We start from the raw sequence: 22,754 nt of genomic DNA, 5'->3' as shown, positions 1-22,754 counted from the left end.
CGACGTACACGCGAAAATACGCGGTAAACGCGGCCGCCAGGACGAGGCCTGGCTCGTAAATCGTCTACGGAGGTTTTACGACCCTGTCTAATGCCTGGTGTTCGAGCCCCTGCGAAGAAGTTCCCTTTTTCAATCGCCGCTGATGCAGAGACAATTAGCGACGGGATCTAGCTTAGTTGACTTCTCATTAAGAGGCTGCAGTGTACAATTTTTGTATGAATTGATCTTCTTTTGATCTAGTTGTTGGAAAGTACAGATTTCGAGAATGTCGTGTCAAATATTGAGAAAGAAATCTTCGGGTTTGATAGAATTACAGGCTCGAGTGTGGCACAGCGTTCGACGCTTGATTGAAGTTTCAAAGTCGTTCTGTTTTGTTTACTTAAGTGTTCGATAAAACATATTGAAAGTTTGAGAATAATTCATCGGGTAGCTTCTTTACATAGAATTTCTGGGAATACCTGTCCTTTCAGTGTCGGCATAGCGTTGTGCCCCTTTAAGGAATGAAGGATCATTATTACGTATTATGGATCATTATTTGTAGAAATATTCGAAGATACTTTAAACGAATATACAACTGTTCAACCTGGAGAAAATTGCAGAAATTAAACATGAAGTTTAAGCGGTACAATCACTAACTGTAGCCCAAGCTACTTGTTCATCAATATATCGCATTCAGCACGTTATCACCACGAACTTAAATTAGTATTGACAAGACGGCATCATTCCCGAAGAAGCCTAGCAGACCCAATTAACCCTTTCAGACCTGAATTATTTGCTTTTCTCGTACTAATGTAATTTAATTTTTAGGGTTAACTTAGACTAAAATTAGTTTCAAGGAAAACTAGTCTTTCTTCATGTGCACAAATACGGACATTCGTCCTAGATAATAGTGTCGGTAATGTATAAATCTTATTTGAGTCCCCAATTGTGGACGCCAGGTCAAAATGGATGCATATCTCGTACCTCAAAATTTACATCCGCAAACTAAGTAAACGCAGGTACATACCAATTCATCCCTAACATTTCCCAACTAACAAACAATTTCTTTCTCGTAAAAACGAAATAAAATCCGCCCCTATGGAGCGTCGTCGAACAATTCCCAGTATTGGCAGCGAGTGCTATCAATCACGCAGAGAAAAATGCACGAGGCGTCTCTTACAGGACAATTTGTCACGCGATGTAACTCCTTGAAAAGCCTCGGGGATCGGCTGCCACCGGGTGTCGCGGAAGAAAAAGCCAGCGCGGACGATTGAACAGTCCTCGCATGTTTCATTAATCAAAACATACAAATCGTGATGTCGACAACCGTCGGCCGTCACGCGAGAATCCACCGCAACCTTTCGATCGCGGTAACAACCTATCAAAGTGAAATCGTCACTCGAAGATGACGGCCTGCTGGCTGTTGACTGCCGATTCCGGCCTACCTCGCGCCGACCGTTTCACGGGTAACCTGGCCATCGGAACTGGGTCATGTCCGTGTGACCGCGAGAAATTTAAATAATAGCCGTGCGTGGTCATTTTCGGTGGCAATTTCGCGTTATGTAAACGGCCCGAGAGAGCTGGCCGCGCGCGTATATCTCACGGCGACGTGAGGCCAGAACGCGTTGTTGTGTGGCGCTTAAAGTTCGATTTACACGGCACCGAAACGCCATAATTCAGACACGAACATGTTACGGCCCCATTGACGCGTTGAAACTTCCAGTCCCGGCAACCTGCAGTCAGCCGCGTACGAATTTATCGGGTCATACCCGTGAGCGAGCTCTTTTTTAATGTTTACTGATAACGAAAGATTAGCAACGTCGCGGTACCAGTACATATTACGAGACTATTTTATGCAAGGAAAAAAGGTACTTTGAATGATATTTATATTTTTCTGAGTGTATTAAATTATTTATGGCGAACGTTAATGGATTAATTATGTAGTGGTTTAATTATGCAATAAGTGAGGATTCGTTTAACTAGTTTGTTATTTGGAAAGAGAGGGAGGGATTTTGGTATGTAGAAATTGAAAGACTATTATAGTGTATTTCATGTAGAATTTCTCATCTATATCATCAACATAATTTTGAACGATTTTTAGTTTCGATATTGGTGGTTTGACCCGATTTCGAATTAAGTGATCTCCAATGCAAGAAATTCACACGCAACTGCCGATTTCACCTGGTCCACCACGATCGCGTGTCGAAACAGCCAGAACGCATCGTTGCAAGTTCGACGAACGTTTCGCGACCGATCGTTCCCTCGTCCATAGCGGGGAGAAGGTGTTCGAATCAATAGGTTAGCTTTTATGATAAACGAACGCGAATGTGACGAGCATCGAGAAAGGAGGAATCGTCACCTCAACCGCACGCGATAAATTGCAACCTCTTAACAAGACGCTGGCATTAATTGGCACGATTATTTTACCTATTGCGGCGCGATTTCTGCGAGCGTAATTCTCGGTCGAGTCACGAGTCGTAACCGCGAAAATGACGTTTCAATTAATTCACAGATTACGAAACTACGTGGCTCGTTGCCTCTGGACGAGATAAACGCACGTTTCTCGCTTCCTTGTTTCCAATTACGGTAATTGGGAACTTGGCGCGAGCGAAGTCCTCGTGCATCGTTAGGAAAGATGTTTAACGGAGATGCGTGTTGATTTCGATTTTGTATTATAGTTGGAACAGAGACGAAGTGGAGAAATGAATTGTTTTAATTTTTTCTGAATTCTGTTAAATAAAATTCAAATGTATTTCCATACGTGACCAACAAAATTATTTTTATTCTATTTTGTGGCTGAATTCATACTTATCATGCACATAGAGACTTACCAAAATTGATACTCCTCCTTTCTGATAAAAGCATTTACGTCAGAATATTATTATAATACTAACAAACAGGAATTATATTATTTCCACTTCATTTATTTTTCTCCAATCTCGATATATTTCCTATGCAACAAATTGATGTACACCAAAAGTAACAGAAAATAAATAATATTCACAGCACTCAAATGCAAGTATAAAGTTGTTTGTTTCCATTTTTAAATTTACCGACATCCTTATGCCACTGTAAATGGATCCTTTAACCATAATCAACGTGTCAACCGAGGCTCCTAAGCCTCGCTGACGAATCATTCCCGTCGATGATACGGATAATAGCCGATCCATAATGCAAGTGTATCGCCGTTTCGCGCGTGTTATCCGAATATACCAGGGACACGTGACAAATGGCCGCGATCACGATCGCACGTGATAAATTCGAGTCGGTGTGTCGTTGCCGGGTCCGCGATCGAACCAGTGCCGCGGGAGCAACCGGTTTGACCGATTTCAGAACACGATGATATAGGTTTACCTCGATCGCGGAAGATCGATCGATGTTGGCCGATAAATTCCATTATTAACACGACCATCGCAAGAAGTTGATAAATCGCCGACGAAGAGCGTATGCTTAGCCGATCTCGCGTTACAAAACGGCCCTTCTAGTCGATCCCTGTTCAAGATTTATCCCTTCTGGTCCCGTCGTCATCAGCGCGATTCCGCGCGCTGTAATGACGCCACGTTTTTTTCGTCATCAAGGGAAACCGGAATCGCGGACAGGAAATTGTGGATGATGGCGGTTCGTGCTTGTGTTGGGTGAAATTGTTGGTTGTGAATGGCGGTTCGAGCATTTTAGAATAAACGTTTCCGACTTTGGGATTGCAGGTGTTTAGAAGTAAGTTCTTTTAAAATTTTTGTTGGAGCGAGATCGATGGTTATGGGCGGAGAAATCCTGCCACTACTGGGAAGCACTTAGGAGGGCTTTAAATAACTTATTGGGTGTACGCATAAGTCTTGTTGGGTTTTATGCTGAATTACTTTATTAGCCGAATGGAATCTAGACTTTTCAAACGAACTAAAAATCAGGTTACATCAACAACTATGGGCTGTTATTCATTTATTTGAATGTAAATTGACCAGTCAACGCTAAAAACATTCGGTACATATCTAAACGCCGATATATAGTTTTCTAGTACTATGTAAACATAATCTACTATACAGTATACTATTATTATTTTACTGAATCGTTTTCGAATATCTTTCTACAGTTCTGACAATATTTTATCGCATCCACTTTTCACACAAATTGAAAACTTTTCTAAAATAATATTAAGAAATAACCAGCGATACAATTCCAACCCTACCAAATAGAAGACTGCAAGTGACACTATTAAGATTTTGAATTGGCCACACAAATCTGACTCATTGCTACAAAATAACTAAATCATAGTCATCATTATGCATTTTTTTGCGACGAGTCCCTTACAGTAAAACATTTAATTGAAGAATATCACGGAATTCAACATGATCGAATAGAGTTTGGACTTCCAAATAGTATGCAGACAATCCTTAACAACAGAAACGAATTCCTCAAATTAGACAAGATATTAATGAAATAAAACATGTTAAATAAATTATAATTAAATTGTAATCATTGACGTGGTCACTAATAACCTCGTAATCGATGTGATCTTAAATAAAGTTATTAAAAAAAAAAACATATTAAGAAAAGTTACCTAACTTGTTCCTGTTCTGAAGAAAGTTTGTCGATACTTCAAAATGCAAATAAAACAGGAGCACCCTATTATTTTCCTACCAAACCACTCTTAAGTACCTTTCAACAGTTCCCACAAAATTTCTCTCCAACTCCCAAGTTAGAAGAACTATTACCACATTAGAACTTCCCGAAGTTGATTTTTTTTCTCGTCCGGAATATGTTTGAGCCCCGAAGGAACGAGCCCGGGGAATGCGTGTCGGTAAACAGGATCGATTCACCGTTACTACCGCCCTGAACGCCGATGCTTCCCATCCGGTCCCTCTAAAACACCTTTCTCCCTCCTTTCGAAACAGAAACTGACCTGAATCGCGGTGCATCTATCACAACGAAGAATCGCGACGAGACACGTACACATCTCGGAACACCATGCACGGGGCATCGGTGTGGCGGGCTGTGTGTTCTTTGCTGGCGTGTCGGTGCTATTGCATGGCGCAAGTCGAAGCTGCAGCCGGCTGCAGGTGCACCGCTCCTCCACGCTCGATCCGGAGACGTTTCGGTGTGCATTGTGATCGAATGATATAATAAAGGCTGAAGTCCGTGGGAAACGGAGAACAGAGCCACCTGATGCACCGTCACCGACGACGTAGACAGTCGAGGCGGTAGATGATACACGCCAGGCCACGTGGATGTGTTGGGAACAACTATGATGGAACAGTCAAGAATCAGGAGCAAGTTAAGAGCAGATTAATCAGTGTGAGCTGGATCCTTGATCGTTGGAATGATTGTGTAACGAGAACTCCTTTGTACTGGATTTTTAGGGATAACGTCAGGAGAGCTTTAGTCTGTAAATGTAATGTGTAAATGGATAGTGATTACATTTAGAAATAAGGAAATGTGGATACTTAGAATTTTGTGGGTTTAGAAACTACTTACTCAAAATAACACTTGGCACACTAAAAGAGTTTTCCGTAATAAAATGGTTATGTTGAAACTAACGAAACAGTTAGTCAATACATTAGAAACCAACTCACCATAAAATAACACTAATTGTTTTATAAATGACCTATCTAGCTGAAATTCTCGTTGAAAGGATAAGGTAAGGTAAAGATCTATATATTCTTAGATCAAAATCGCAGCATACGGAGAAAATCTACGGTGAAAATTCTGAAGTCTCTTTTGAAAGATCCTTTATGTTTGCAGTGGTGTTAACGGTTCAAGAAAAAAGATACGTTTCCAAAGCTACACTATTTAATGCAATGCGATTTCTATTCGCACAGTTTGCAACGAGATGGCGCAGAGTGCAGAGAGTTAAGGTGCCCGATCGCCTGGTTCGTTGAACTCGGCCAAACAATAAATAGCAAACGATCGTTCGAGTTCGTCCGAAGCATGAAAACATAATTATTTCCATGGGACCGTCCTTAATATCGCCGTACGCGTATTACTGTAATTACGCCGTCGACCAGCAACAAAAGAAACACTTCGAAATATGAAAAAAGCGCATGACAGATGATAGAATGACATTAAGAAACAGATGACAACGGTGCATGGCTGCATCGGCAATTAGGGATATCATTAACGGAAAGAAAAATTTGATACGACCAGCGGGGAGAGAATGCATTACCAGGACAGAAGGGGATAGGAGGAGATTATAGTGTGCGACGAAAAATTAAAGTCGCCCTCTCCATTGTTGCTCGCGGTTGATCGCTCCTTCTCGATGCAATTGAGCCCCGTGGTTGAACAGCCATAATCGCAGGGAAATAGATTGCCAAGTCCATCAAGGAGAGACGCGCTTCAAATCGTGTATGGTAACATTAAGATTCTAATAGAGTGGAAACATTGAATCGATTCAGAATTTCATCACGGAAATGGACTACTATGGAAATTAATTCGTTTCAAATTGAATATACAGTTTTAACACATGACTTACACAAGAAATAACTGTACTGTTATTAGAAATACAGAAAAATGTGGTTGGTAGAAGGTATTTGTTTCTGAGAGGACAGTAGTTCCTTTTTTACCCCTTTGCTAGTTCTATGTTAATCCTCTGTTAACACGTGCGTTGGGTCATTCACGAATTTTGATCATTAGACTGGGGATTGTATCCAAATTTATATTTATACGTGCACGGATGACAAATACAAACGTAAATTGGAATATGTCTCGTCTTCTAAATATTCTAACGTGCATTTTATTTGTTATATTTTATACTTTTATGCATTTTTGTACGTTTACTTATGTCGCAAGTGTAAACGTCCACAGTCTAGTAATCACTCTCTCTCTCTCCACGATATTTTCCCACTTTCCTGCCAAAGTCATCGTACCATTGCTGTGCAATGTCTGTAGCTTTCATTATATTTTATTAAATACAAACACAATCACGAACACATGACTCAATATGTTCAATAGAAACGCGACCATAAGTCTGTTCATCAAAAGGCATAGCTCGCCCCGTGCAACGAACAATTGCACTCTCCATTTCCATACGAATACCCACTTCCGCGTGAGGCAAGGGAACCGAGAGATATTGAAGGTGAAACGTGAACGTTGGACATTTTTAGCGCCTCCCACGAGCCGGGAACGATCGACATAAGAAGAAGGTGTTAGTACGCCCTCGCGTAGAATCGACCACGTCGAAAACCCAACGAGTTATTCGAACCGTTTGCTCGCAACGGGATATCGAGGTGGTATCCAGCGGGGCACGGCGTGGTGCCGCGGTGCTATCATCCGGAGCTTTCACCATCGTCATCATCATCGTCATCTGGCAGCTCTTATTCTTACGGGCCGCTGTCTCTTAATGGGTCGATTCGTCATAACCCGTTTCAACACCTCGATCGACCTCTGCTATCGATCCGAATCAAATTCTGCGATTTCACGTCGTACGGGAGCGAGCGAAATCGGATGAACTGACACTTGGAGCATGTGTTCTTTGAATGAGCAACGTTGCTCGAGGAGTTGAAAGTTAGATGTTTTTTCTTGGGTCTCATAGGCTTAGTAGGATTTATTTAAATTATCTTCAATTTAGTGTATTCATTTTTGTGTTATTGAAGTGGTAAAGTATATGCCCAGGATGCTTTTTTACGTTTAGATATTTTGGTGGAATAGTAGATGTCTTTTAGAAATAGGAAAACAGTTTTTAAAAGAGAATTCATCGAGATATCAGGGACTAAGGGTTATCGAGTTATATTAAACACATGAGTTCATACAAAAGAGTGTGTTGTGAAACTCACACAAAGTCTAATTAGACATAATTTTATTCAAAAGTATTATACAAGATTTATCTCTAGGAATTTTCTTGTAAGCTGCATTACTTGTAAGAAGAGCTACAAACGTGCATCTCTCCTAAATCTGCACTAAAAACTCAAAAAATAAAAATGACGAATCTAAAACGACTGAACAAAAATGCAAACAGTTAGTCCGAGGTCGTCGTGAACTCAAAAATCAGAAATAAAAATGACAAACGTCATGTTGCTCAACCATTTATGCATTTGCTGTTAATACATTATCCGCGGTACACGGGAGCCTATCTCATAACAAAGGCGGACTTGCACCGCTTTCATAATGGACGGTTCAATTAGGAAATTACATCGGACGTATCAACCGACAAGAGGCTCTCAAGGTTAAAATTAATACACGAGGAGAAAGTCGGCATTCATCCGTCGCTTTCCACCATCCCCGAAACCTCCTCTCACGATAATAAGACGACCGCGTGGCGCGACGTATTCTGCGTATCCTCCCGGTAACCAAAGCCGTGCTTTCACTAATCCCACGATTTCTCACAATCAACCGTTCCCCTCGGCTGAAAGGGCGACCAACCACTTTCTCGGATTAGACGCCGCGGCATCATCGAGATTAATAGCGATCGCCTTTCGCGTTTCCCCGAACGCCGCGGGTTTCCGCGAGCGTGAATCTTTCTGCACTCGCTGGCACTCCGTGCCGTGTTTCCAAAGCCAGAAGAATGGCGAACGGGGGAGAACCTCGGCGTCCGACTGGTCCGTCGGCACAATGGCTGGCAATTTCTACGAGTAAACCGCGTTTACATATGCATACAAAGCCGTAGTTTCTGTGCGACAATGCGCGGCAAACGCGGCCAGGGCATCGATTTGAGAAAATAAAAGTTCTCCGCGGTGGGCAACCGCAACGACGACGACGACGACGACGACGACGACGAGGACTATGACGCCGCGTACATATACGTCCATAGAAACGTCGTCGGATAGCAGGCCGACCGTTTATGTACCCGCTGCGGGGCAGGGATTAATAGCCCTTGTACCTCTCCTTTAGGCCGAGATACCGTTCCTTGCACCTCGTATACCCGCGTAATCGAACCTTGTATCCCATTCCTACGCGGACGCTGACAATTTGCAACGCCAAATAGGGCGGCTCATTTAACGAGCCCCTCGATTTATTCGGTACTTCTGCCGCCGCAGCGCGCGCGCGACAATCGCAACCGCGCCGCGAACCTGCCCCAAAACAACGCCAGATTCGATTTATTAAGCCTTTGCCTTCGTAACCACCTCGTGGCGAAACGGGCAAACTGGAGTCGCCTCGTAGTATATCGCGTCACGGGTAACTTTGGAAACGTGTCATTTATAGCGATGATATTTGGTTTAGTTGAATCTACAGACATCGATGTTTGTGAGGAGTAAACCGTGGACGTTTATGCAAATTATATACGAGAGTGAAGAACAAAAATGTCTGTTGAAATTTGCTTTGTCACCTAAATCTCTTATCGAGTATTTGAACTAGAATTATAATTATCCATTAATATTTCAACATACTTTTGTATGATCAAAGATCAAGAAAAGCATTGAAAACATTCAAACGTCCACCATTTTGGTTTTCATTTTTAGTCAGAGAAGTTGTGTGCTACTTCAAACGATAGCAACAAAATCATATTTTAATAATCTGTTGATTATTTTGCTTTCGAATAATCGAATGCCAAGTTATCATGTCAACTATGGAAAAAGGGGACAAATTTCATATGGCTATACATTGAAAACAATTGTTAAAAATAGCCAATCAAGTGTTTGTTTATTAATGTAACACGTGTCTACTATTATATGTAAAAACGTTGACATTCCACATTTAGTTCTATCAAATAAAAATCATGAGACTTTTCACGAACCCGCTCGAGCTGGACCAAAATTGACAGCCATCTCCCCATTCCTCCTCCACATTCTTCTGTTGTCTGACTCGAACGAAGCTATTTACACGAAGCTACGAAAAGTACATTCGCTATTCCGTATTCAAACGCGCCAATTGTGGATCCCTTCCACAGCCCAGCAAACATTCGTTATTCCTCGTATGCGCAAGGCGGCGCAACCTTGTGTATCGTTCCTAACTTGGCAGCGACAATTCGCAACGCCAAATACGGCCGGTTATTTAATGCTCGTTGGGCTTGTTTATTCGTACCGCGGTGGACAATTGAATTGCGCCCATTAAATCGACCGGGGGACAGCGCGAGCTTTCGCCACGTGAAAATTCAATATTTTACAGAAACAGATAATCTGTTCGGATACGCGTCTCTTTATTTTCTGCACAGCCGGAATGCCGTTCGTTATGCGTATAGCATTACCCTATTACCTCGGCCTATGAAGACGTATGGCTCTATTTTCCGCGCTGAAACTGAAGGTACAATTTGCTCTGTCAAAGAAAGTTATTATACCGCCGCTGCGGAAGAACGTTGCCTAGCTGCAATTTAACGGTAGCCGAGAATTCGAAGCGATGGTCGATTGGTTCAGGAGTATGGAAACATTGGGACTTGCGGCCTCGATGATGGAAAAATATATATTTTCTAGGAGGATACAGTATGGACTCTTTGATTCAAGTCATCCTTAGGATCTGTGAATGATGTAGTTTCATTTAATTTCAAAATTTGTTTTGCGATATTTGGGTAGTATTTTTAAGTAAAATCATGATTGGGAAAAGTATGATATTACACTGAGTATCTAAAGTAGACATTTTTTTAGTAATGATTTGTAGATTGTATAACATATTTTAATATACTTTCTGTGAATGGATTACGATGGAATTAAACATTATCCTCTGATCGTATGTACATACAGTCAGTGTAATAAGTATTCGTACTGGAACCATTTATTTTAAATTGATTGCTGTACGAATACTTATTACACTGACTGTATACATTTATAGTACAATAACCGACCATGTATGATAAGTGGATGGATTTGTCTAAATAAATGCTATCTTATTATAGATAAAAATATATAAGATATCATTTATAAAAATCATTTCTTTGATAGTTTCATTTAGTTAAAGAGTTCAAGAGTTATTAAACCATTCCCTTTTAAACGAAATACCGTATATAATAATTTTACTTTCCTAACTATCTGAATTCAAGACTTATAATTTAACAATATAAACATAAAAGAGTTCCAGTTGCAAAAGTAGATCGTAGATACCACTGACTCCTAAATTATGTCAACAGTTACTCCAAATCTATACATTCCCAAAGGTAAAACAAAAATATCCTAAAAGAAATTTCGAAGAAAAATTGGATATATACAGAAAAAAAGACAACAATGAATTGAAGACGAACTCATAAATATATCTGGCGGCTTATGGGATATCAATTACACCCTGCCATCGCCCTCGGCGCGAATATATCATTAGAATCAATAACACGGAGCATTTTCCACCCCCTCGGGTCATCCCTCTTAGCTCGTGTACGCGCAATTCTATCCCCCAATATTTCCTTTCGAGGACTTTCTACGATAGCACTGTCACTCAAGGCTATTGTGTTTTGTATTTCGCATCGCGCAACGAAACTTTCGCCTGTCCTTCTTCAGCGGCTCGCTTCCTTTCGTCGACGTGAAGAAAGATAGGGGAAGTTCTCCCCTACTAATTTTGCAGGCTCGAGCACAAGAGCTTGATTAACAGACAGATTCTGCGTTGGCGGGAATTTAGGGTTAGCCGTCCCCGAAGCATTTATTTGTAGCAGAAACGTAGAATCATGCTCATAATTTCGTTCTGCATGAATATTCTTTGCTTCGATGGTTTTGGCGTGGGTTTCAAGTATTAATGTTGGAATAAAGCTTCTATCTATGCTGCACAATATTGTATATTTATTTATATTAAAATCTTCATTTTTAGATCATGTTGTTATGTTATTGACGAAAAAATCGTTAACCAGTGTAGACTGGCAATCTATCATTCTAATAAATAAATACACAATATTATGCAGTGTAACAATTTAGAAATAATATGTAGAATATTTTAATCTCCAGAATCTGTTAAAAATAAATAAAATACACCTACTCGAGGGCCAACTCTTATACCATCACACCTCTCTCATTGAATTCATAATTAAACTTCCTCTAACATCGCTAAAATACTATATCTCACATCTAGCCCGCTGTATCTCGATGCATTCGATCCACTTCCCAGACCACTTACAAGGATACAAAGTACAAGATTCAGTCGCCGCAGGGACGAACTGTAACCGTAAACATTGTTCTAGCTCCAATCTCCGTAGACACTGCGCAGATTCTCATTTTCCGTATTTCTCTTTAACCGTCGCTGGCGGGGGATCATTCTCTCCGTCGTCAGTTTCGGGGTAATATTTTTCCACTATGACCCTCAGGACGTTCCGGTCTTGTCAAGTTGTTTGGAGGGACACGCGAAATCCTGTGGCATCGTCGCGTCTCTGAATTCTTCGGCTCAGGAAGGATGGAAAGAGAAATTGGAGACGTGTACACGGGGAGAATATACGTGGCCCGAAGGTCCAAGGGGCTGGCGAAGTTGTCTTCCGCAAGGAGGATTTGCCTCGGAGAAGAGGCCGCCGGTCTACGAGAGGAAAGAAACCACCCCGCTAAGCTACCATGATACCCCAAGATAAACCCCCATATTATGTCGCCCGAGATAATACGAAAAACCATCGCGAGATACGGTCCGGTGTTTGTGTGCAGAAACGCCTTTGTACACAGGGTGTCCCCGAATTAAAAGACACTGGAATATGGTGGTTATGACATAATCGAGCATTGTTGCATCGTAAATGGTTTATATAGTGATTTTAGGGGTGTTTTAGTATGGTAGGGTTACAAAGTTACTTCCGTAGTTTGGACAAATATTTATTTTAAAAGATTGTTATGGCGAGGCTAGAAAGACTAATATATCGACGGTCCCCACATTCTGTTAGATGAGTCGTTTACTGCACAAATCGACTAACTCCACCAGTCACGTAAAAATTCCAACATTACCAGCGATTATTTTTTGGTTATTCTTTCTTATTAATTTTATATACCGTTAGATGCAATTATTTTTTTGAATTTATATATTATAAAGAAAACTTTAAAGAAACAATATACATTATTTAATCGCATTTCCGACTCAATGACCGGCTCAAGTATAAGTTATACAATTACCCTATTAGACCTTTACGTACTGTACAAAGTTGTAATTAATACTTTTGTTTAACGCATGTCCAAAAAATGCAATTGCATTTGCTCCTTAAACGTATGCATTAACTCGACAGAGATTCTCCAGGCCCCCCCCCCTAATGGGAGCCAAAAAAGAAGAAAATCATCCAAAAGAAACCCTTCCGGCAGTGCGCAGTCAGAACGAAAGAAACATTTATCGAGACAGCGAAAAAAGGAAGCATCGACGAACAACCGCAAACGATCCCATCGTATTTAAAGGACTTTAAGAAACGACGAAGACTTTCGACAATTTTTCGTGGTGTCTCGGGACACGGTGGGTTTAATTAAGCCGTAAATCGAAGCGGTCGGGGGGGGGGGGGGCACTTTTATTGCGGCCCTAAACCATATCAGCAGCGCGGAAAAAGATAAAAGGCATCTCGAATCTCGATGTCCGCGAACCCGTTCCTCGTTACGATTTTTGCTCGACCCCCTTTCCCTTTCCGGTAAAACGGGCTGTTTTTATCGCGACAGCCACCCTCGCGATCAGTCGTAGCGTCACTGCCCCCGGAACACGTCCCCCTTTCGTTCCCACCGACCCCTCGCTTCGTTAATGAACGAAGAACGTCGTAAACGGGGTCGTGATCGGGGTGGTCCTCGGGGATCACGGTCCTCTCTTCTTGGTCCCGGTGTCGGTGTGCTTAAACTTCGACGTCGTAAACTAAACGTCCCGCGTTTCATTGGCTCTTATTCTCACGCGGGGACGTTATTAACACGACAGTAAAAAATACGACCCGCGTATCGCGTCGACGGCTGAACCCTCGAACGCTCGGCGCTTGTCGGCGCACCTTGCGCGCGACTAATCACCGCTCTACGGATAAGTTTATCAATCCTTCTGTTTTATAGGGACGAGCCGATGGCGATGATCGTTTGCTACACGAGAATCGTCCAGGCTGTGACAAGATAGAGAACAGAAGGGGCTGGTGTCCGTGGGCGTTGGTGTAATGGGATTTGGAGTAGGTCGAAGTGGAAGGAGATAGTGGAAAGTTTTGGGAATTCTAGACGTTGGAAGAATGATTAGGTAGAGATTTGTTGAAGAGTAGGGTAATTAGAAGAGGAATTCAGGTAACAGAATTTATTTTGAAACCGCAGACAAGCCTGCAAAAAATGCTTGCACCTCTGGACAACCGTGCATCGAGCTCCCACGGACACTAAATGAAATGAAAAACCTCATAATAAAGGTCACCAAATAAACAAGCAATGCACCAGTATAGTTACAACGAAACTGCATCGAATACGTAAATCTACTGGAGAAACAATTTCATTATCTCCAACAAGAATCGGACACACTAACCTGACACATAAATATTTAATTACAAAATGAGGACCACCAGAATGCAACCATTGTAATAGGAACCTCACTGTGTAACGCTTAATTTAGGAATGCGAGGAACTGGAGGAAGCCAGAGGAATCTACATATATCGAAGACTTTAGATATAGTACTAAACGGTACGGACGAGTTCCATAAATTTGCGAAAGCATTGGGCAGATACAATTTACTGGTCAAGGATGAGGATTTACATAAACAACTAGTAATTTCCCAAGTGTGATCCCTTTAACCTACACGTTGATGCGACCTTAAACAAAATCATTTAATAAAACAAAAAGAATTTATTCTTTGGGAAGCTACACTTCGCTGATAATAATTTACTAATACAGTAAAAATGTCATTTTATGTTTAATTTCAATCATGCTTTTTCTAAAAATGTTCAAAATCATCACTAACCAATAAGTAGCTAGTCTGTGATTTCAGTCACTAACCAATTACGTTTCTTTTGAGTAGCTTCGTGCATTCAGCAAAGGGAGAACAAAGATACGTGTATCTTCGCGAATATTTCCAAACGCCTTACTGCAAATAACCATTTGTGCCTCGTCTGTTTTCAACTTCTCAAACGAGTATCGCAACCGCAGTATCTATAATGTGCATTTATAATTTTCGTTTCAGCGTAACGGACGTCCTCCCATGCATTCACCCTGAAAAACAATCACCGATCCCCGATACAGCCACAGCGAGATGGCGTTTAATTCCTATTCACGAACACGGCGATTTCCTTCAATTTGAAAGACACCTCCCCCTTTGACGTTCCCGTCGGCGCTCCTGCGACAAGACCGACAGAAACAAGGGAAAACAGAGGCGGAGGAGAGGAGCAGAAAAAGCGTCGGAGATGCAGGTCGCATCCGGCGCAGCTCGTCGCCTTCCACTCTCATTTGAATAAAAGCAACGATAAGCACATCCTTAGAGTCACTCGCAGTTCTGAATTGTTTCCGCTTCTTAAACCCCCGACAAATTTATTATAATAACTACCCTTAGCCGACGGATCTCGCGGCTCGCTCCCTTTTTCTCCTCCTCTCTGTTCCTCTGGCCAGAACTCCTGGATATACCTCTCCCGCTCCCTCCCCGCGTCTCGTTCTCCGCTTTCATCCCGGCGAGAGATACACTTCCGTCTCCGTTCCACCCGCGTCGTGGCCGTAATCTTCCACTCCCGCCCACCCTTTTTCTTTCTTCCATCGCGTCTTCTTCTGGCTCGTTTTTTCACCGAAGCGAGAGAACTCCCCCTTTTCTTCGTGGCCGCGAGGCGAAAGGGAGGATCGTTTTCGCGAATAATGCGTTCGTTCTCCGCCGCATGGCGGAGAAACTTGGGATAACCGAGGAACCGTGGACGGGGGGCAGGGAGGGGGAGAAGCATCAGTTGCAATATTCCCGGTGAAAACATTACGACAACGAGTTTCGGCCTTTTTACGCGCGGCTATTCTAACGGCCGCGGCGCACAGTGTGATGTTTTAGTGATCTAGCGAGACAAAACTTATGTGGTCCAATATCTCGAAAACTATTAGGCCGTCCGCACACGAAGCTACTCAAAAGAAACGTAATTGGTTAGTGACTGAAATCACAGACTAGCTACTTATTGGTTAGTAATGATTTTGAACATTTTTAGAAAAAGCATCTACCACTGTCCGCGCGCTGTAATATTACAGCAAAGTCATATTCTCGGTTATTGCTTAAACAAATATTGCTAATAATTAATGTAACTATGGTCAGAAATTAATTTTTAGTTATCCCAGCTAACGATATATAAAAATTTCTAACGATTACTGTGTTTGATGAATACTTATTCTGAACTGTGATTCTTATTAATATTTAATCGAAGACTGAATGTTACTATATGCATTGTAAATATTTAAGTGATTCGGAAATGTACATATTTCATGCATTTTAAAGTTTCAGATTATTATACCAATGTTTTTCGAGAAAATGATATTTTCGAACATGAAAAGTTGAGAAAAAGTAATCGTGAGAAATTTGTTTACATTTCAATTGATTGGACCAACTAAATATTAATTTCTGACAATAGTTACATTAATTGACTTTTCTGTAATATTAATGTTTCCCGAAATATTTCCGCGATGGATCCAAGGTGCTATCGAATCAACGCGGTTATTGTTTGCTCTTGCCCCACTCTTCTTCGATAGCGTGCCGCGACCCTCGACCAACACAGGTAGGTATACGAGGGCGCGGTCTCATTCTTCGACGATCCTTCGGTCGATATGGATCTCGCGATCGCGCGTCCGCGTCTCGCGTACCTCCTCTTTGTAGTTTCCCTTAGTTATCGTAGCTTGGTATTGTTGATTGGTTGTGGGTAGCTTAGTTTGGTTTGGTTAGTTTTAAGGCATGCGTGTACGAATGTTTGCCCTGTACCAAATAATTATTAATCATTTGTTCAATTCTTTTGTTTATTCGTAGGTCCATCTTGGACTCGCAACTTCTTTCTCCACTTGGGTCACTATCGCTTCATGTCATAAGTGTAGTGACCAACTGTGTAACTGGACAGAAAGGTCGGTTGCCGCCCTCCTGGTGGATCTGTATTCGAGAGGAAGAGTGACTGAGAGAGAGATTAACACAGAAAAATCTTAAATTTAAGTGTTAAAGCACTTGGTTTAGTCATGACTTTTTATATTTATAATAACTTTCCTGAATAATAAAGCAAGACGCTATTGAGTGCTGACGTTCCGAAACTAAGAACACATTCAATTACCTTTGTAGACATTTGTATTGTACAAATCCTATTATACATTAAAGTTACTCGTTGATCCTTAAAGTTCTCGTTATGCCAAACATAAAACATAATAATATGTTGACTATTTTTAACTATGTATAGTTACAAGTCTTTCAGAAATGTTTCGAATATAGTAAGAGTAGTTTGAACGAGGCCGTGTTTGGATTCACTTTCTTTGGAAAAAGACTCGCGAATTGATTGTATATTTTGCTTGTCAGTGTTTTAAATGAATCGATATATCCATTAGTCGTTTAAACATACTTTTTGATTAATATTTTCGGCCTTGTTCAAGGACCTCTTTAGAGTGAAATCACTATAATTTATACGTAAAAACAATTATGAAAGACATCCACGGTACAAGACTACTAAAAAGTGGAGACCAAGAAAGTTCTTTATTGTTTGTTTCTTCAGGCGGGTCCTCGTTTAACGACGCGCGGCAAAACACGGAACACGAAATCTCAGCTGTTGAAATACCTGCGTCTCTCAGGCTAGCGACGCGACGTTTCCTAAAATCATACCGAACTTCTTCGTTACAGAAGGAAATATCATCGTTATCAGCCTGACTCGTGCTGAGAAAGCTCCTGTCGATCCGAACCACTCCCCTTTCAATCATAAGTAACGTCTCCGGACATTTTATGAAAGAAAACATGAATTCTTTTATATTCGTGGTTTAAAAGTCATTGGAAAAATTCATTTGGGTCTATACTAATGTCCAGATGTCTTGAAATAACTGGTTTTGAAGAACCTAAAGGTCACGAGATAGTCTAAACTATTGATAAGATAGACTAAACTATTTTCAAAAATTCTACATTCATTTTCTTAAAATATATTATTTTCCATGTAGGCCTATATTTTCTATAAAAACAAACATTTTTTTCTGAAAATTGGCAGAATACTGTTCAAAGTATATACATCTAACACATGTGTCTTATATTTATATCCGATATTCCATATCACCAAAAAAAAAATTCTAAAATATCATCTTCTAATTAAAAATGTTTTCCATCAGAGTTCCATTGATCAAGCCATCAAGTACTTCCCTTCTACTTCCTATCAAGCCCTTACTGTTCCAAGATCCCACGCAACCACGGATGTAGATTCGGTATTCACGTTTGAAGGTACAGAACGTTTAACACTCGCTTAATTCACCTTCTCCAAATTGTACCGGGACAAAATAACATTTTTTCGTTGGACGCTGTTCGCCAACGTCTTGATAAACACAGGGATCGTTTTTTCTACGGTGGTATTTCCTTTCCGTGAATGAAACCGGAGACAGGTCTTCGTACTCGTTCCGCCGAATAATGAGCATTTTAAGTTGGGCGACTCCTCTTTGAAACGCCAGCTTTACAACCGATCAACCGCGTCTACGTGTGAATCTTTCGTTTTCTCTTTGCGAGCAATTTTAATCAGTGCCGTGAGATTTGAGGAGAAAGCATCGACGAATGAATAAACTTCTGTTGTAATCCAGTCACTGTCACGCGTAATGTGATTATTCTATAATATCTACCAAAAAGAATGCTAATGTAATTTATTTAAAGTTCTTGAAAGCCTCAGCAATCTGACTCAGATTTCTTCTGAAACACTATGCAAGGTAACTTCTACTTCCAGAATTATTCTTCACGAGTAGAATATTTCTGCGATGTTCATTTGAATAGAACACTTCTGTTCAACTACGAGAACGTTCATTCTACCCTTTGTTTCTCATTCGACTCGGTTCTCTTCTCATCGTCAAAATTTGCCTTCCGCGCAGAAAATATTTACTTTCCAGAATCTCTGCCAAAGAAGAGCTTGCACAGCTTTAATAGTGTCTTTGGAAAATTACGACGAGAAATAACGAGCCACCCTAGTTTCAGTCTACGAGAAAGAAGTGGGCCAGTTCTGGGGTACCTTTTTGGATGCTGTTATGCTTAGAGTTTGAAAAGTGAAGCGAAGTAGAAATGAAAAAGGTGGAGACACGGAGGTAGGCAATCGTGGACGCTGAGAAGCAGAAAAGACAGAACGAAACGTCGAGGGAAAAAGTTGTTCCTCCTATAACAACAACAACAACGAAGACTGAACTGCACGTTTTGCTGAAAAGAGCCACGATAACTCCATGACGAGGAGAAGCTTAGCGCACGAAGTCGCGCGGACGTTCTACGGTTTATTTTTAATATTCCCTCCCGTCCGTCCGTTCTTTCACAGCGTAACAACACCTGTAAATGGTTAACAGCTAGCCAAAGTATAAAACGCGAGACGATGCAGCCAACGGCATGAAAAGCTTCATGAATACTGACACCGAACTATCCGAGGGAACGTCAATAAAGCCTTGGAACGAATCGTAAAACTCGTCCAGCAGAAGCTGTGATTAGTTCTAATTGAGTTTTTAATTGCCATACTCGTGTACTACGTTATCTTCTCCATTCCATCAAACATACGTGTGTCATCTCGACTGTTTATGACTGGATAAGGCCTAGGTTGAGTGATAATTACGGGATTTTTATTTGTTGTAATTTAGAGGTAATGTTAAATAAATTGTTATCATTTTATGTGATATACATAATGATTCTACTTGAGGGTTTTACTTTAACTGTTCGTTCTGAAGAGATCAGTTTTAGAAACTGTGAATTATTATTTTTTATACTGACATTGCATACCGTAACTACTTTTAAAAGTGGAACAATATGAGTGTATGCAATATGTACAATCGAAAGGAAAGAGAAGTTTATTGGATTACAGAAGTAAGATATACTTAGTTCTTATGCGAAACTTCCCCAAACTTCGTAATACAGTCACTTTATATTCTAAAAGGTCACTCGAAGCCCGTATTTGAAGTAGCCTGGTAGAATTACTTTGTAACCTCTGAAGAAGGTTTCCATTTACTTTTGAACGAATTACTTTTTACAATCGTAAAATTTGCGCAACATAAAAGATCACACTCTTTCAATCGGAAAAAATAAACTCTATACATGTCGTATGGCTTGATACTGTAGGTGGGATAGGAACCAAAATTGTGTATAACTTTTAACCTTACTTACTCTCCAGGTGCCATCCACTTGTAGTCACTACGCAAAGAACGAAGGCCTCATGTAATAATCGAGGTAGTCACCAAATCATGATGATCATCGTTTAAAATCTTATGTTAGCGACACTATTCAATCCTTCCCTCCTTTATTTCCGTTTGTTCCATTAGCCGAACCTCCTTGATCTATCCCCTCTCCTAAAATTGATTCATCGCTATGTAAATTTCCGAAAGATAACACTAATCCCATTGTCTTCCAAAATATTTTCTGCGAGATCACCCAAAAGTATCAAAATTATATACATGTTTTCACCGATGGCTCTAAATCTAATGAGGGATGTGGATGTTCTATTGTGTTCCCTAATTTTCGAAAATTGTTCAAACTCCACGACTTCTGCTCTGTGTTTTTCTGTGAAGCATTTGCTATTTTACAGGCGGTTGAATTCATTATTTCTGTTCGAGATTCAAAATTTATAATATTCACCGATTCCGCCAGTGTTTTGGAAAGTTTAGCTAATCCCGGAAACCAAGATCCCATTATTATCCACATTTTCAACGCCTTAATAAATGCCAAAAATGTTAATAAAGAAATCATTTTTTCCTGGATCCCCTCTCATGTAGGGATACTAGGTAATGAAACCGCGGACGTTGCGGCTAAGGAGGCTGCTTCCTTCAAACCGATCCTCCTCTCACAGAGATTTGACCAAACAAATTAAAAGATTAATTAGAGTAGTATGGAATACAAGGTGGACTAGTTCCCCTCCCTCTGGTTTATACTTGGTAAGGCAAGACCTTCTTAATCTTGACTGTCCCCCTATAAAAAATAGAAGAGATCAGGTAGTCATCACTCGACTCCGCATGTGACATACCAATCTCATCCACCTACACAGGATTTTGCAAAATCCCCCACCTTTATGTTCTCAATGTAATACTCCACTCTCGGTTGAACACCTCCTCCTACAATGTCCTCTTTACTCCTCGCAAAGACGGCATTTGACTATCCTCAACAGTTTAAATGTATGTCTCAATAATGACAAAAACATAATCCAGGTTTTATTATCCCTCAAAAATTACACTTAAGTACAATAATGTAAAATTATAATTTAGATGTTATAAGTTATAAGATTATAAGTTAGACCTTGATGTTAACGCGACCTGTATTAATAAATAATTAAAAAAAAAAAATCATGATGACTTATTTAAGAAACCATAGATGTATATGGCGTGCCTCTAATATAACTCTTAACCTTACTTACTTTCTAGCCACCATCTCCTCCATCTCCACCTCTAGACACCATGCAACGAAGAAAAACCTCATGCAATAATCCAAGTATCCACTAAACTCAAAACAACCAATCCAATAAACAAGAGATCTCCACATACCTTAAATACTAACCTCAACGTTACTTTCCAATGAGCACCCTCTCCACCTGCAGCCACCTTGTAACGACAGAAGCTTTCGCGCAATAATCGAGGTCCAACTGTACCCCTTGAAACTCATTCAGGCTCCCTCCGCCGCGCAATCCAGGACAATCGCGCACCCCCGCCTCGTTAGCTCCAGTAAAAAAAATTGTTCTCTGGCGAAAGAGGCAACGTATCAAATCAATTTTGGCTCGCGTCGTCCCGAAGGCGAGGAAGGGTACAACGGAGGCGCGAAGGAAACAAAGGAGGAACGGGATTACGCGAGAAGAAGCGCAAGAAGGTGGCGCCTACAAGGAGGTCGCGACGAGAACGGTGGATGGCTCGGGGGCCGACGTGGTATTTACGACGTCATTTCCTTGCTGACTGTCAATAATTTCCCTGGGGGATGTGGAAGACACCGGCACTCTCATGTGCCGCAGACGGCTTGCTTGGTTGCTTTCGTTCTTGCCCGCCTCCCCTTGCTGACGCCGCCACACCTCTTTTCTTCCCCGACGCTTCTCCGCCCCCTCCCCCCTTCCGCGGCTTTCTTCCCAGCAAATTGAAAAGCCACCGACGCCCGAGACGTCCTCGAGATACTGTTTCGCGGCAACCGAAAAGTAATATCGCGCAGATGGAATGAGATTGCGTCGGATCCACCGACTGGAATACATTTTTGATAATTTCTTCCTTGCTGTTCAGCTGGTTCGTCCCGCGCGGAGTCGCGCGGTATCGAATGCGGTCGCTATCGTCTTGATTAGCGAGAGAAACGTGCAAAATGTACAAAATCTGGCGTAAAAGTGTCTCCTATTTGAAGTAAAGGACTTCTAGGATTAAATTCTTAGTAACACGATACGCAGTAGTTGTGGCGGACACTTGAATCGTTCATTTATTACAGACTGATTTTAAGATTAGAATTATCGAGCTGATCAAGTTGACCCACGTGTTCTGAACTTCTCGTTGAAATCACTTTTTAAAATTGATGATAGTTGTCGAAGTAGGTAAGTAATTTTACCGAGGAATTGGTTCACCCTTCACACCTCACAATTCAAAGTTCGAGTGTTCATCATGTTTACTTTCATCTGAAGTAGCAAGAATGTATTCCATGCCGGTTGTGTTTCATAAAAAAACAAAATCCTTAATATACAGAAATTGTACTGCATCGAAGAAGTCATATTTTAGCAATAATAAATTTTTTGTAAATAAATACGATAATAGTTTTTTTGCCGGTGGGGGTATTTCGGACATTTGAAGGTCACCTCCATTTTTTTAAATGGTCGCTATGTTTTTGCTTATATATCATGATAGGAGGATCTTAAAAGGAGTCCAACGACTTATTAGGGCAATTTTAT

The sequence above is a fragment of the Hylaeus volcanicus genome, chromosome 2 (assembly GCF_026283585.1).
Source record: "Hylaeus volcanicus isolate JK05 chromosome 2, UHH_iyHylVolc1.0_haploid, whole genome shotgun sequence".
NCBI lineage: Eukaryota > Metazoa > Arthropoda > Insecta > Hymenoptera > Colletidae > Hylaeus > Hylaeus volcanicus.
Note: the sequence above shows the minus strand (reverse complement) of the source record.